Below are 17,939 nucleotides of genomic sequence, written 5' to 3'. Positions count from 1 at the left end.
ACATTACCCCCTCATCCCCCCCACTCATGCCCTCACCCCCCTGTTGTCTGTATCCATTGTTTAGGCCTATATGCTAGCATATAAGTCCTTTGGTTGATCTCTCCCCCGTACTCCCACCCTCCCCTACCTTCCCTCTGAGGTTTGATGGTCTGATTGATGTTTCTCTGTCTCTGGATCTGTTTTTGTCCATCAGTTTATGTTGTTCATTATATTCCATAAATGAGTGAGATCATGTGATATTTATCTTTCTCTGTCTGGCTTATTTCACTTAGCATAATGCTCTCTAGCTCCATCCATGCTGTTGCAAATGGTAAGAACTCCTTCTTTTTTACCGCAGTGTAGTATTCCATTGTGTTGATGGGCACTTAGACTGTTTCCAAATCTTAGCTATGGTGAATTGTGCTGCTATGAACATAGGGGTGCATATATCCTTACTAATTGGTATTTCTAGTTTCTTGGGATATATTCCTAGAAGTGGGATCAAATGAGAGTTCCATTTTTAGTTTTTTTTTTTTTTGTTTTTTTTTTTTTTTGCCTAAAGTATCACAAAGGGTACCACACATGCGTCCACTTTATCCCCCCGCCCCAGACAGTCCCCCAGCCTCCCCCATCCCCCAATGTCTCACGTCCACTGGTCATGCCTACATGCATGCACACAAGTCCCCTAGCCGATCCCCCACCCCCCTACCTCCCGCCCCGCAACCCTCCCCGGCCTTCCCGCTGCAGTTTGACAATCTGTTTGAGGCAGCTCTGCCTCTGTATCTATTATTGTTCAAAAGTTTATAATGGTCTTTATTATCCATGAATGAGTGAGATCATGTGGTATTTTTCCTTCATTGACTGGCTTATTTCACTTAGCATAATGCTCTCCAGTTCCATCCATGACGTTGCAAATGGTAAGAGTTCCTTCCTTTTTAGAGCAGCATAGTATTCCATCGTGTAGATGTACCACAGCTTTCTAATCCATTCATCTACTGATGGGCACTTAATTTTTAGTTTTTTGAGGAAACTTCATACTGTTCTCCACAGTGGTTGCACCAGTCTGCATTCCCACCAGCAGTGCACGAGGGTTCCTTTTTCTCTGCATCCTCACCAGCACTTGTCGTTTGTTGATTTGTTGATGATAGCCATTCTAACAGGTGTGAGGTGGTACCTCATTGTCATTTTGATTTGCATCTCTCAGATGATTAGTGACTTTGAGCATGATTTCATGTTTCTTGGCCTTTCTTCTGTCTTCTTTAGAAAAGTATCTATTTAGATCCATTGCCCCCCCCCCCAAATTATTAGACTTAATAAATGAATTCAGCAATGTTGCAAGATACAAAGTTAATGCCAAGAAATCTATAGCATTTCTATACACCAACAATGAACTTACAGAGAGACTAGAAAAGCAATCCCATTTACCATCGCACCAAAAAAATTAAGATACCTAGGAATAAACTTAACTAAAGAGGTGAAAGACCTATAAATGGAAAACTACAGGGCATTGAAAAAAGAAATAGAGGAAGACATAAACAGATGGAAGAACATACTGTGTTCATGGATTGGTAGAATCAACATCGTCAAGATGTCCATATTACCCAAAGCAATCTATAGATTCAATGCACTCCCCATTAAAATACCAATGGCATATTTCACAGACCTAGAATGAACTTTCCAAAAATTCATCTGGAATAAAAAAAAAACCTGAATAGCTGCAGCAATCCTGAGAAAGAAGAACAAAGTAGGTGGGATCTCATACCAGATATCAAGCTGTATTATAAAGCCACTGTTCTCAAAACAGCCTGGTACTGGCACAAGAACAGACATATAGATCAATGGAATAGAATAGAGAACCCAGAAATCGACCCAAACCACTATGCTCAATTAATATTTGACAAAGGAGGCATGAACATACAATGGAGTCGAGACAGCCTCTTCAATAAATGGAGTTGGGAAAATTGGACAGATACATGAAAAAAAATGAAACTAGACCACCAACTTACACCATACACACAGAAAAACTCAAAATGGATAGAGGAAGTAAGATTTGTTCCATTTGTGGAGATGGGCCTACAGTGGAGTCTTGTCCTTTGTGTAACTGTGCCTATCTTTGGGGTTGGATATGAGCAGTCTTTCTACATACTTTGTGGTACCAGAGCCAGTAGGTCTAGAAAGATCAGAAAACTGAATAGCGCATATAAACCTGATAGTTTGTTCTTCCTCTGTGCTCTTGGTTCACTAATCTTTTCTACTCCTTTAATACTGAAATTCTTCTAGAATTCCCAGGCTACTTCGACTGCTGCAGAGGCAAATGTAAGGAAAGGATTTAGGGCCAGACTATGGCAGGAGTATTAAAAGCAAATCACAGCCCAGCTGGGTGTGGCTCAGTGGTTGAGCTTCGACCTATGAACCAGGAGGTCTACAGTTTGATTCCTGGTCAGGCCCCAAGCCTGGGTTGTGGCTGTCCAGGAGGCAGCCCAATCAATGATTCTCTCTCATCATTGCTATTTCTCTCTCTCTCTCCTTCTCCTTTCCTCTCTGATAACAATAAAATTATATTTTTTACAAAGCAAATCACAGTCCCCCCAGGGGATAGCAATGCTGAAATGAAGGGTACAGAATTAGAGACATCTCTGGGACTTGTTTTATGGAGGGAGCCAAATGCTTCTCCCAAGTGTGAAGAAATCACACAGAATGCAAAAGCTCCTGATACGGCTGTAGACGCTCCCTCCATCTTCAGTCAAGGGGTTCCTTAATTCATCAACCAATATTTAAAGAGGACCCACCATGTGCCAAGCACTTTTGTTCTGAGAATTTAACAACCCCGGGGAGCCTCTGGTCGGAATCCAGATGCTGCTCTTAGACTCAGCCCTGGACCCGAACCCTGCTATCCAGCTCACCATCTCTCACCTTACATAGGCTCATCCAGTTACCATCTACTGTTTTTTAATATGGGGAACCAAGGAGGGCATTACAGACACTTGTATTGTGCTTGGGATCCCTTTAATAACTCATCACATAAGTCTGAAGTTCTTTATTTTTATTCCAGCTGGGTTACACACACAGCAGCTCAGCTCTCCCCTCGCCCTAAGCTCCATACGGGGTCCAGGTATATTTTACTTGAATCACCATGCCCGGGGTATCCCCCACTCCCTGTCACTCTCCATCGTATTGCCCTGTTTCCTGATCCTCACTGCACATCTCACTGTCTGGAATTGTTTCCTTTGTTTACTTGTGTGCTTGTTTATCATATCTTCCTAATTTAGAATGAAAGCATTATGAAAGGAGCCAACTCATTTTTAGTTCACCATATTACCTTCAAAGCTCAGAACAGTACCAGACACTGGTAGACACTGAAATACAGGGGTGGGCAAAATTAGGTTTACAGTTATGAGTGCACAAAACAGAGTTTATTTGTATATTACTATTTACTAGAGGCCTGGTGCACAAAAATTTGTGCACTCGGGGGGGGGGGGGGGAGGGAGTCCCTCAGCCCGGCCTGTGCCCTCTCGCAGTCTGGGACCCCTTAGGGGATGACCACCTGCTGGCTTAGGCCCGCTCCCCGGGGGATTGGGTCTAAGCTGGCAGTCAGACATCCCTCTGGCAGCATGGGAGCCCTCAGGGGATGTCCACTTGCCAGCAGGGAGCAGGCCTAAGCTGCATTCGGACATCCTTAGTGCTGCTGAGGAGGCGGGAGAGGCTCCCGTCACCACCTCTGTGCTGGCAGCCATCAGCCTGGTTTGTGGCTGAGCAGAGCTCCTCTTGTGGGAGCGCAATGACCACCAGGGGGCAACTCCTCATTGAGCATCTGCCCCCTGGTGGTCAGTGTGTGTCATAGTGACCAGTCATTCCCAGTTGTTCTGCTGTTAGGGTCAATTTACATATTACCCTTTTATTATATAGGATTAAATATTGTATTATTTTCCATATAAACAACTGTAAACCTACTTTGCCCACCCTTGTATTTATCTAATGCAGCGGTTCTCAACCTGTGGGTCGCGACCCCTTTGGGGGTCGAATGACCCTTTCACAGGGGTTGCCTAAGACCATCGGAAAACACATATATAATTACATATTGTTTTTGTAATTAATCACTATGCTTTAATTATGTTCAATTTGTAACTAAAATACATCCTGCATATCAGATATTTACATTACGATTCATAACAGTAGCAAAATTACAGTTATGAAGTAGCAACAAAAATAATTTTATGGCCGAAACTGGTTTGGCTCAATGGCTAGAGCGTCGGCTTGCGGACTGAAGGGTCCCGGGTTCGATTCCAGTCAAGGGCATGTACCTGGGTTGCGGGCACATCCCCAGTGGGAGATGTGCAGGAGGCAGCTGATCGATGTTTCTCTCTCATCGATGTTTCTGACTCTCTATCTCTCTCCCTTTCTCTCTGTAAAAAATCAATAAAATATATTAAAAAAATAATTTTATGGTTGGGGGTCACCACAACATGAGGAACTGTATTAAAGGGTCGTGGCATTAGGAGGGTTGAGAACCACTGATCTAACGGATGAAAAACTGAATGAATAAATGAGGGAAACAACCAAAACACCTGTCCCAGGCAACCTGTGCCATGTCTGGAGTGGATCTCATGCATTGGAGCATGGCTGCATTTGGAAGATGTTAACTGTGTCTTCTAGGGATGATGAGCATGTGCTCCGTTTTCTCATGGGGATATCTGGTGCTGTATCTGTCTTCCTTATCTCGGTCAAGGGCACCAGATGATCATCCACACTGGCAACCTGGGAATCAACTTAGTCTCCTCCTTCTCTCTTTCCCTCCCTCTACATTGTAACTTAGTATTGTTTCTTTTACCTCAATAATGGTAGATGTATTGGACCTGATCTCTATCTCCATCCCTACCTCTTCCAAGTATATTAGCCAGGGTTCTCCAACAAAAGGAACTAATGAGATTAATAGAATGTGTAAGAGTCAGTTTCTCTTGCCCTTCCAGAAACACTTGAAAAAACCTACATTATGTCCCTTTCTGGTTGAAATACCTAGAGTTGCTGTTGTGTATGTGTATATATGTGTACAGATATACACATACACACATACGATATGCGATTTATTTTAAAGAATTGGCTCACATAATTGTAGAGACAGAATTTCTTCTTCTGCTGGGAATCTCAGTCTTTTCTTTTAAAGCTTTCAAAAGATGAATAAATCCGCATTATGGAGGGTAATCTGCTTTAGTCAAAGATTTCAATGTTAATTACATTAAAAAAATACCTCCACAGCAACATCTAGACTGGGCACCATACCCTAGCCAAGTTAACACATGCAACTGACTGTCAAAGATGCCTCTCAGCCTTCATCCTAACCTTCTCCAGTGTGCTTTCTGTACTGCAGAAAACAAAAAGCTAAAAACTATATTTCTAAGACTCCCTTGCAGCTATGGTTCTTAATAGGGCAGAGATTAGGGTGAGGCAAGTAAGGCACCTCAGAGACAAAATTTAAGGGGCATCCAAAAAACTCAGCAATTGAGATAAATTTTGTTAATGAATAGAGTATTAAAAAAAAATAAAATATAGTGCAATATTACTGGTTTTTCCTTTTGCCTTTATCTCCAATATGGCTTGGCATGGTACTACGTTCTTAATGTAATCAGATTCCACCAATAAGATGCATTCGTGTTGAAGTCTGAAAGGCAGAAATGAGGTGGAAGGTATCTTTCTATGCTGGTTTCTATTGGCAAGCATAGTTGTTCTCCAGAATCCAGTCACTTGCTGGAGTGAGGGTTGCAAATCATGGGCTGGGGCTTGCACATTTTACTCTTGTAGGTGGAACAAGCACAGCATAGGCAGGGGTGGGCAAACTTTTTGACTCAAGGGCCACAATGGGTTCTTAAACTGGACCGGAGGGCCGGAACAAAAGCATGGATAGAGTGTTTGTGTGAACTAATATAAATTCAAAGTAAACATCATTACATAAAAGGGTACGGTCTTTTTTTTTCAATAGTTTTATTCATTTCAAATGGGCCGGATCCAGCCCGCGGGCCGTAGTTTGCCCACGGCTGGCATAGAGCCACTATTTGCAGGTACTGCAGCTCCTGCCACAGGTACAGTGGGCCTTTCCTGAATCCTACATTGCTGAAGGTGGCCTCTAGATTCCCCACTTTTCTTATTGAGGCAGGGGTGCAACCTCCACATGGGCCACTCTACACTGTTGCTCATCCCTAGAGGTTGTCCTAGAATCAGTTCTTCTGCCCTTGCAAACAATTTTGAAAGAACTCAATTTCCTACATTACATCCCTTTCTCGTTAAAATACCAGAGAAGTCACTGTTTCCTGCACCTGAACCTCAACCAGTGCTATCATCTCTCTCACATTCATCCCATCCTTTCCAGCCCCACCATCCTACCCTTACATAGGCCCCCTTTGTATGGTTTTTAAGATGGTTTTAAGATGAACACTAACTCACCTTCTACACATTTATGTTTTTTACATTCTTTACTCCCCACTCAGAATTGTCCTCTTCCCTGTGGGCTGACGCTTCACTATGTTGATTCATCCTGTTTCCAAATATTTGCATAATATTAGCACATACTGTGGGAAATCCAATGTCAAACAATCAATATGGAAAGTCTAAAGAATCTCCTTAAACTCTCAAGGAGCTTTTATTCATTTTCTACTTTCCATCTCCATTTTTTGACTTCACACATTCTGTATATTCTTACAAGGCCTTTTTATGCATAAAAGATCTACCGAACAGTTACATACAAAGGAAATTCTTAAAACACACACACACACACACACACACACACACACACACACACACACACACACACGTCCTGTGTCTTCTCTGCCATTCAGTTCAGCAATCCCTGATTTCATCCTTTCTTGTTTATTCACTTCCCCTCTCTCTCAGAAAGGAAAGAAAATTCTTTAATTTTCTAATTTCCTAATGTACTTCATTCCTTCTACCTTGACCATGTCTTATCTTTCCATATCCAACAGTTGGCTTATCAAGGTTTTCTTCCTGTAAAATGACATCACTTCTCAAAGACTTTTTCTAGGGCTCATTTTGAGAATATGAGCTGACAAGAGCTAAATAATTATTCTAAAGAATTGTATCAAGGTACTGGAAGTCCCAGGGAACAATCTGGAAGAAGAGGTGAGAAAGACATGGGTGAGGAGAGGGGGCCAGGAAAATGGCTGGAAGCCACGATACTCCATAAGGTGGTCTGGGGTGGGGGAAGGACTTACAAGGACAAACATGTGTGATGTTCACTTGAAGTGCTGGGGAACATGCATCTGGGTTGCTGACTATTCAGCTCTACTGCTAACTAGCTCTGTGATTGACAAATTCCTTAATCTCTTTTAGCTTCATTTTTTTTTTGTAAAATGGAATAATAATTGTTTTAAAAGTAGTATATTTCCAATGATTGTTGAAAGATTAAATAAGATAATGTGTGAAAAGTGTCTGACAAAACAAGCTAGCTGTCTGGAAATGTTGTCTATGATGCTGGTGTTGAGCAGCCACCGTTTCTGCTGCCATGTTCATCACCATTGTTTCCCTGGATCTTCAGCTAAAAGTCTGTGGGTCAGCTAAAAGTCTTTTAAAGTCAACATTATCTTATTTAATCTTTCAACAATCATTGGAAATATACTACTTTTAAAACAATTATTATTCCATTTTACAAAAAAAAAATGAAGCTAAAAGAGATTAAGGAATTTGTCAATCACAGAGCTAGTTAGCAGTAGAGCTGAATAGTCAGCAACCCAGATGCATGTTCCCCAGCACTTCAAGTGAACATCACACATGTTTGTCCTTGTAAGTCCTTCCCCCACCCCAGACCACCTTATGGAGTATCGTGGCTTCCAGCCATTTTCCTGGCCCCCTCTCCTTTTTTAAAAAATATTTAAAAAACTAATAACTGAATTACCGATTCTGGTTGAAATGGTAGTGCAAACAAGAAGCAAATCCGTAAACTGACCTCATGCAGCAGAAGCAATTGCTCATGGACACAAGCCTGCAAGCTTCTTGAGGAATAACCCAAATCGTTGACTTTCCTGAGGCAGGGGATGGAGGACTGAGTCAATTGCTCCCAGAACTGAAAGGAAAAGGGAGAACCCAGCTGATATCTGAGTTAACTGTTTTTTGAGTAGTCACTATGGAAATGGCTACTGCATGGCAGGGCGGCTGCCTTTCCCCACCACTTATGGTTGTCACTGGTGACACTGCTGTGTTGAGAAGGCTTCTGAAGTCATGCTTAAACTCAACTTAAGCTTCTAGGCCCGGGCCTTGACTGATTGGGAACCCTGTCATGACTCAGCAATGTTCTATGTCTGGGATCAGCAAACTCTAGCCCACCCTATTTTTGTATGACCCAAGAACTAAGAATGCTTTTTACATTTTTAAATGGTTGGAAACATTTTGAAAAGAATACTATTTTGTAGCACATGAAGATAATATGAAATTCAAATTCAACAACTCATTAAAAAAGTTTTAAATAAATAAAAAAGTAGTGGAAAAATTATTTTTTTTCGCCCTGACCGGTTTGGCTCAGTGGATAGAGCGTTGGTCTGCGGACTCAAGGGTCCCAGGTTCGATTCCTGTCAAGGGCATGTACCTTGGTTGCGGGCACATACCCAGTGGGGAGTGTGCAGGAGGCAGCTGGTTGATGTTTCTCTCTCATCGATGTTTCTAGCTCTCTATCCCTGTCCCTTCCTCTCTGTAAAAAATCAATAAAATATGTTAAAAAATTATTTTTTTCTCTTGTTATAAAAGCACCTACATAATATTCTAGATTTTATCTCTTGGCACAGCAAACCTAAAATATTTACTATCTGGCTCTTTACAGAAAAAGTCTGCCTTCCCTGTTTTATGTGATTCAGAGAAGTCAAATGTATTATTACCACTCTGTGCCTTCTTCCTCTCGCCCTCAAGGCTGCTCTTATTGTTCTTAAGTTGATTTTTATTGTATAAAAATGTGGGTGGGACCTATAGATTGATTTCTTTCTTTTGGTAGAAAAAAATTTTAATTATCTCTTGGTGACAAGCATGTGATTAGTCACTAACCCAAGCCCAGTTGCTCTTTTTTCTTTTATTAAATACTAAAAGTGGCTCAGTAGCTCTCATTGTTCTCTGCTTCAATGACAAAAGTATAAGATAGGCCCACATCATTCTAATGGTACAGTGTTTCTTAGAGTTTCTTCTATTTTATGGTAATGGCCAGGTCTAATTTACTTTTTATCTCCTTTATTAAAGAAAAATATTTCTTTTCTCTCACTACCACCCACCTCTCCTCATTAGTGACTAACTGCAGACACTAAAAGAGGATTTTCTTTCTTAGTGAGATGTAGACTTGGATGCTGTACCTGCCAGGAGAGTGTATTGCTTTCACATTTATGGCCTTGTCCCTCTTCCCCACCCCAGGAAGTTAGGCACCTTCCCTTCTCCCTGAACCACTGGGTGCCCTCTCTCCAGAAGAATTGTGTGACCTTTGAATTTTTTCAATGTAATAATTTCCCTGATAATTACATTCTAATATCAATGTAGCTTATCTTCCTTTCTAATTGACCTTCAATTGGCACCGACTCCTAAAACTGTCCCTTTCTCAGCCCCACCTGTCCCACCCAGTCCATCAAGCACTGCAGTTAATGATCTGTTAACAATGGTAAGAGCTTCCATGGAATTGCCTTTAAAAAAAAAAAAAAAAAAAAAAAGGAGCCTGTGGCGATCTTTCAGAGGAGAGGAGAATCCTTTACAATGTGACTAATCATACTCCAATTATATGTTTTTATTTTCTTCTTATTTTCTTCGGGTTTGCACAACAGTAACAATATTCTCTCTTTTCTGAAAACTTCTTCCCGCAAGCTTATTTACTCATTCATCAACCATTTACTTTATTTTCCTTAATAGACTTTACAAAGCAAGATAAGCTCTTTATGATAAGTCAAACTTGTATAACTATAAAGGAATCAACTATAAATGTCCCCCCCGCCCCCCCCCCCCCCCCCCGACACACACACACAAGCACACAATCTTCTTTGCTGGGTTAACCAAGGATTACATTTAGGACTTTTCCCATCCATTTTGCCATATTCATCTAGGCAAAAACAAAAGTAGAGTTATTTTTTCTACCTTTTACAAAAATGATAGAGGTGTGTATATATCATTCTGAGACTATAATCAGTATGGATGAATCCAACTCATTCTTCATAGTAGTTGCATAGTAGAACTCTTGATGTCTCTGTTGATAGGCTTTCAATTCAACAAACATTTACTTTGCACAAAATAAATGCTAGGTACTTTGATTAATGTCAGCGTGAGAAAAATGAATGACACATTACTTCTGATGAAGTCAAGTTCAAGTTCCCGTGGGGGAGATTACGCAAATGATTTCAAGTGAACATGAAGTGCTACCATATAGGAGTATACAGTTATACAGAGAATGACCAGGAACTTGGAGAGAGATTCAGATTCATCTGGAGATGAAACTGACAGACACGGTGGGGAAGGCACAGATTAAAGGAACAGCAAGTACAAAACAAGAAAGCTTAATGGAACATGACACCCTTAGGAAACTGACTAATGCATGGTATGAAGCAATTATAAAAGGGAAGAATGCTAGGTTGGCACAGAAGTGAATGGACTTGTATTCCAAGCTAGAATCTGGACTTATTCAGTGGGATGAGAGTATCAGGGAGACATTCAAGGGTGTTAGGCAGGAGAACAAAATCCTTTTTTTGGAAAATTATCTGGAGGGCATCTGGAGGATGAACTTGTGAGGAAAGACCAGATAACAGGAGATGACAAGAAGCTATTGAAATAATATAATCAAGAGAAGATGATGGACTGAAGCAGGGTAGTGGCTGAAGAATGGATGGGAGAGGATTGGAATTATTTTTTTGAGGTGAACCCAGTAGTAGGGCCTGTGAGTAGACTGCAGGAAGGCTTTTAGCTTGGGCAACTAGATGTAACCATTGAAGGAAATTCAAGAGAAGACATCCAGGAGAGGGGATGACTTCCATTTTGCACGTGTTCAGTTTGAGGTACCTATAGAAATAACTTGAGCTCTTTGAACGTTTTCCAAATATGTGGCAATAATGATCCTCCTAAAGTACTTCAATTAATTTTGTGGTAGGTTTTCCCCCTTCACAGAGAAACAGGAATGCAATGACTCAGTAGGGTTCCAACCGCTGGCTCCAATCTCAGAAGGCTGGAGCTAACACCAGCAGGAATTCTACTAGAACATGCAGTGCCTCCAGCTAACAAGCTGCAGAAATGGGACACTCTGGATAGATCAGTAAGTACTAGTAAATGGCACTCTTCCACTGGGCTGAGGAGAGTGGATGGTGGGTATGATTCCATTGTGCCAGCCCTTGATCAGTAAAGCACTTGGGTGTAGGTCCCAGTCTGAAGCCCCAAAGGTGGCCTGTCCCCAGTGAGTATTTCTTTTGGCGTGACCACCGTCACCAGTGACCTCTTGATTTCCTAATCCAACCTATACTTATTCCACATCTTCATTCAGTATCCACAATGCACTCCACTCTACACCAAGCATGTTGGATTCCAGGCACCATAATGAGCAAGACTTGCCTTCAAGGTGCCCTTGGACCAGTAGGGGAGTCTGAAGTGACATGCCCCAATCCCATTACCACATGATGAATACTTTCATACTGATAGGTACAAAGTATAATGGTGTGACACAAGGAAAAGCTGCTTTGGGTGAAGTTACAGGAAGCTTCCGGGAGGAAAAAAGCAGAGAGACTCTTCTGGGGTAAGCAGGACTCTCCAAGATGGATAGATGTCCCCAGAAAGATGTTCCACAGAGAGGGCAGCCATGGTTCCCAGTCACAGCCAGCGGACTGGCTCCATCAGAATCATCTGGAAAGCTTTTCAGGGTTCCAGCAAGGGAGATACATGCAATTTTAAAAATCTGACATTGTGGGGAAAACTATAAACATTTATTAAACAACAAACATTTATTTCTGGTAGTTCTGGAGACTGGGACATCTAAAATCAAGGTGTCAGTGGATTCAGTTCCTGGTTTGTGGATAATTGCCTCTTGCTGTTTTTCCCGCCTGGAAGAGAGAAGGAGAAACAGAGAGAGAAAGAGACACACAGAGAGAAATCTAGTCTCTCGTCTTCTTATAAGGACACTGATCCCATCATGGGGACTTTATCCTTATAATCTCATCTAGCCCTAATCACCTCCCAAAGGCCCTACCTCTAAATATATACTCATTACATTAGGGGCTAGAGCTTCAGCATATGAATTTGGGGGGACAGAAACTTTCGGTGGACAGCAGGAAGGAACTTGGAACTGGGGAAGGGAAGGGGAGGGAAGAGAAAATGGGACGAAGGGTCTCTGGGGCAGGGGGCAGGTAAGGTCAGGGCATAAGAACAGTGATATCCACCCAGTTACTTACCTAATGGTGGGAAGGGCCAAGTCACTTTAGGAGCAGTGATGTCTAATATTGAATATTACTCTGTTTCCTATTTTGCACTCTTCTTAGTCTTCCTCTCTTCATTAGTTAAGACTTATGATCCACAAATTAGTATCAGTCTGGTAGTGGTGACTTGGGGTCAAGTGAGATGAAGACAAGACAGGAAGATTACCAAACTGATCAAAGGAAGAAGTCAAAGGCAGGAGTTCTAAGTTTGGATAATGAGAAGAGTAAAAAACACGGAAAATGTGAGAACTCTCTCCCCTTTAACCCAAGAAACCCCAGAAGAATTTAGGAGGGAAATAAAATTCCTTTGAAAAATTATATAATGGAAGCTTGAGTTTCTTCACATAGTCAGAGTTATGGCAAGTTCTCATTTAATATTGTCCCTTGGTTTTGCAACTTTAAGCGAAATGACTGCATGAAACCAAATTTTGCCACAGGCTAATTGATACCAACAAGAATTAAGTTTCTATGGCATCTTATCATCATTATAAAGAAATGACTTTGAACAAAATGATGTTACTTGAGGACGTTCTATATACCTCTGATTCCAAAAAGCTGGAAGAATTGAAGAGTATAAATACAGATTTCTTTGTTGTGTCTGTCTACCCCTGCCTGAAGGTTTGGGGTGGAGTCATGCCCAGATGTGCCACCAGGCCTGGTGACCACTGCCATGGACTATGAGGACCAGAAGAATTTCAAGGAAATGTGGTGGTGGTGGTGGGGGGGTTGTTTGTTTTGTTGTTGTTGTTATTTTGCTTTAGAAAGCTCACATTAGTGATGGGGTGGTGGTGGGTTGATGGGGCAGACATTGGAGGGCAAGGCGTGGTCATGAGAACTGATAGTGGCCTGAGCCACGGGTCTTCTTGAAACTTCCTGTGTGTGTGCACATCTGTCATTGTGCTGCCATTGTGTGTTACCTTTGTCTCCTTTGCAGTGACCATTCTTTGTAGCTGCAAGGTGACTCTCTTCCGTGTGTAATTTCCACTGCCTGTTGTTGATGGAATATAGAAACCAGCATGTTTGTGTTTCATCAGGATCAGGACACCGTCTCTGGAAGGCAGGGCAGAGTCAAGGCCAACTGGACCTACTCCAGCTCCTGCTAGCTTCTAGCTTCTGTCTTATCAGATAGTCAGGCGATTGCATTCGATAGGCACAGTTTCTTTTGAGTTTCAAAAGAGGAGACTGGTTCCTTCCCAGGTGAAGTGCTCCAATATTTCCCTACTTTCTAGTAAAACACCGAAATGAGATTTGGATGCTGCTGTGCTTACAAAATTGTATTTTAAAAGTGCACTTAATTAAAGCTGAGAATAGGCAAGCCCACTTCGTGGTTTTTCTCCACTTGGAATTGCTTCCTGTGCTCTAAATTTGAGGGACAAAATATAATGATTACTGGGCTTCCTACAAGGAACAGCCTCTAAACCAGCCAACCCCCACCCTCTGCACCTCCTTTTTTAATGTAAATGTGGGCAATACCAGGAAATGAGCCGAGCACAGTATTTGCTGTCTTCATATCTCTACTCGGTCTATTTAGAGTCTTAGGTAAACATGCCTCTAGCCATGGAGCAGGCTGTGTGTGAGCCTGCAGCCCCTTCCATCAAGTACCTCCTCTCTGACTCTGATTAGCATCTCTCAAATCCCTTGTAAGCTTTTGGAATCAAAGAACAAAAGACACTGTGCCGGAACTTAACACAGAAAGTGCTCTACACAGGAAAAGCCTTTAATACATCATTCTTTTCCAAACATCAAGAGAAAACTTATACTTCAAGGGTCATCTCACTCTGTTCATGAACACATTAACACTTTAATATATGTACATATGTTTATATGTAAATCAGGCTGCATACAGTATAGGTAGTGCATTTGTAAATATGCTATTATTAATACTATGCAATTCTTCTGCTATTGAATGAAATAATACATGCATTACATATCAATACATGCCCCCAAATTTGTAGTATTACACACCATGCTAACATTTTGTACTATCAATGGCTGTCTAGTATTTGAAATGCTAATTGTCATTTTTCAGAGTCCAGGCATTTGTTTTGGAAGAATAAGGCCATGGCTTATATTGTTCCACAGTATGGCCAGCTGCAGGCTTTCCCACAATGAGACTCATTGTTGGGTAAATGGAGCCCCTCAGGTGAATGTAATTATGCAAATCCTTCCCTAACTACCAGTCTTCTCTTGGCCCTGTCCCCGTGGCCTCCCACCAGTAGGAACACTGTCACATTTCATTAGGAGAAGCTTCGCTTGTTTGCTGGGAATGCCCCCCTTCACATCCTCAGGCCTGATGTCTAGAAGAACCTGCTGCTGGCCTGCCCCATAGGCCTGCTGGGCCCACTAAGGAGCTCACCAGAAAACCAAATCCTTTGTGCCAGCTGACACATTTCTTCATTATCCGTCAAACAGTGAAAACAGACCTTTCATTTCCTAAGGTGTTTATCCTCTGATTTAAGGCAGGTCTGCACACAGGTATTCTAATGCCAGAGGCCAGAGAGGTGATAGGAAGTTCTTTTGCTAAAGAATCTGGAAGTTATATAGACCCATGATCAAATGTTTTATACACCCATTCATAGGGTTGCTCTGCTTGATTCCCTCTAGAGCAGTGGTTCTCAACCTTCTGGCCCTTTAAATACAGTTCCTCATGTTGTGACCCAACCATAAAATTATTTTCGTTGCTACTTCATAACTGTAATGTTTCTACTGTTATGAATCATAATGTAAATATCTGATATGCAGGATGGTCTTAGGCGACCCCTGTGAGAGGGTCGTTCGACCGCCAAAGGGGTCGCAACCCACAGGTTGAGAACCACTGCTCTAGAGCAATCCTATGGTTCTTGAACACTAGTACACACACACACACACACACACACACACACACACACACACACACACAGGGTTGCTCTGCTTCATTCACTCCAGAGCAATCCTATGTGGTTCTTAAGCATTAGTGTTCCCCAACCCACAGACTTGAGAAAACTAAGCTACATCGCTTACTTAGTGACACAACTATAGACATACCTAGAAACAGGGAACCCGGACAGCAAGATCTCCTGAAAGTCCCCACCCTTCTTAATTTACTAGTACATGAGTCACTTTGTGTACAGGGATCATTTTCCCTACATTTTTGGTGATTTCCCACAGTCACTGAAATAGAACTCTGCCTATAAGTGGGTCCCACATAGATGGTTGAGGGAATATGAACTTAACTAACCTCTGTTTACTTTCTAGAACTACCTCAAGGACGTATGAATACAAGTTTAATGATTACATATATTCTGAATAAATAGTATTTCTCAACATTCTATATGGTGCACTCTTTCCTAAGTATTAACTATTGATAATTTAAATGTAATGGCGCTGAACCAAATAATACTTTTCTGGAGAAAATAAAATATCTAAAGGAGTTTAAAACACAGGATGACTAACTACAGAATTCATTTACTTAAACTCTAACTCAGCCTTGATATCAAAATGATCCTCAAAGAATGAGGTATTTAAAACCCCAGAGGCTCTGTAAAGTTTATAAATTATCAGTGAGAGTCTGAGAATGAGTTTTGGTTAGCAGCAGCAGGAAGGGTAGGAAAGAGGTCAAACTTAGTGGAAAAGAACTCTCATATCTCCAAGCTGAGACCAGGCCTGGATGATGGAGATTATAAGGCAGGACTCCCACTTGTTCCTTTATTCATGCAGAATCTGTATGACTTTGTGGGATAGAATAAAAACAAATAGGAAAATACATGGGCATCAGTGAACAGTGAATAGAGTTCTGTGTATTTTTAAGCCTTTCCTGGATTCTGCAGTTCCATTTAAAAAGAAAAAATAAAGAAAGAAAAGGAGATATGGACCCTGGTAATAAAATATAGTTTTGCATAATCTTCCATATTAATCCAAGGGATCCTAGGTTTAGGTATATAACATATGAATAAATGTATGTATTGGAACCTACTGCATCTATATTCCAGATTTGTAAAAGGATATGTACCTATCACATGTGGGAAATATAAATCAGATTTCCTAACTAAAGTGGTTAATCACAACCAGATTATGATATTTTAAGTTTTTTCATTCTTTTTTAGCTGTCATTTGTTTAGTCCTTACCATTGGCAATAAACTGTGCCAGGCACTCTACTCATTGGAACATCTTTATTCCTCAAAGCCATCCCATGAAATAGGAGTTATTGTCATCATTTTACAGAAGAGGAAACTGAGACCCAGCTACGTCAGGTGAAAACATAAACAAGATGGGAAGTAAACCCATCATGAACAGGCCCTAAAGTGAGGCAGATCCTGGGAACTCCTGCCTCTTAGGGCCCCTTCCCTGATACTCTTCATGGAGAGCTTGGCCTGCGAGGCTCCAGGAGCAAGAATTTGGAGCCTGGAAAGGCGGAGTATCAGCTCTCAAGGTCCCAAGTGAAGGCAGGTACTCATCAGCCCTCTTTGAAAAAGTCACCGTAAAGGCTGCCAAGATGTCGTGTCAGGGGCACATTCTGCAGCCACTCCCTGCCAACTAAACTGCTCTCGTCTAAAGTTGCAGTCATAGTTATGTGGACCTAAAGATTTCTTAAAACCACTTTTAATTCTCTTTAGTGTTATGATACCATTTGGAAATTTTTCTTGTTGCCTAAAAGTGTCTGCTATGTTATGAAATATTTGCATAAACAATAAGGAAAATAAATCAACTGAACAAAAGCACTTTTATAAAAATAGGTTGCCTCAATGAAGCAGGTAAGAAATTGCATCCAGCCCTGACCAGTGCGGCTCAGTTGGGTATCACCCGTGCACCAAAAGATTGCCCGTCAGATTCCCCGGTCAGGGCACATGCCCAGGTTGTGGGCTTGATTCCCAGTGGAGTCAGGGGCATGCAGGAGGCAGCAGATAGGTGTTATGCTCTCACCAATCGATGTTTCTCTCAGTCCCTCTCGTTTCCTCTCTCTCTAAAAATATTTTAAAAAAAAAAAAAAAGAAATTGCACCCAATATTCCACATATGAAACACAATATTTCATCTTTTTAACTGAATATGTACGTGGATTTTTAAATAGTCCTGGCCACAGCCTGTATTGAGACAGTCAGGACTCTTGCCCTGTTCCAGTTACTGTCCAGTTATTATCAGTTTCTATAAGGGAGTGAATTCTTTACCAAGGCCCAAATCATATCGCCTATACAACATAGATCAGCAAATGATCTGTCTGCCAGACTGTACTAGAAGTATTTTAAGGCCTACAGTTAGTTATTTATATAAAATCCTTATTGCTAACTAATAATCAACTCTCTCTGCAGAGCTCCTTTCTGGAATTTCTACCTCAGGGCCCAGTGGCATTCTGGGAAACCAGGGACAGAGCTATGCGACTGAATGCCGTCCTCAGAAAGCTAAATTGTACCCTGCTTTTCAAGATATTCTAAAACCATCAATGTGAGCGGAAAAAAAAAAAAAAAATCCAAAACACACCCCACATCTCAACTTTAAAGATTTTAATAACATGTCAAAAAGACAGTTTTGCCATTATGGGAGTGGGAGGCAGGAAGTGGGGATCTTTTT

This window comes from Myotis myotis, unplaced genomic scaffold, assembly GCF_014108235.1.
Source record: "Myotis myotis isolate mMyoMyo1 unplaced genomic scaffold, mMyoMyo1.p scaffold_m19_p_7, whole genome shotgun sequence".
Lineage (NCBI taxonomy): Eukaryota > Metazoa > Chordata > Mammalia > Chiroptera > Vespertilionidae > Myotis > Myotis myotis.
Note: the sequence above shows the minus strand (reverse complement) of the source record.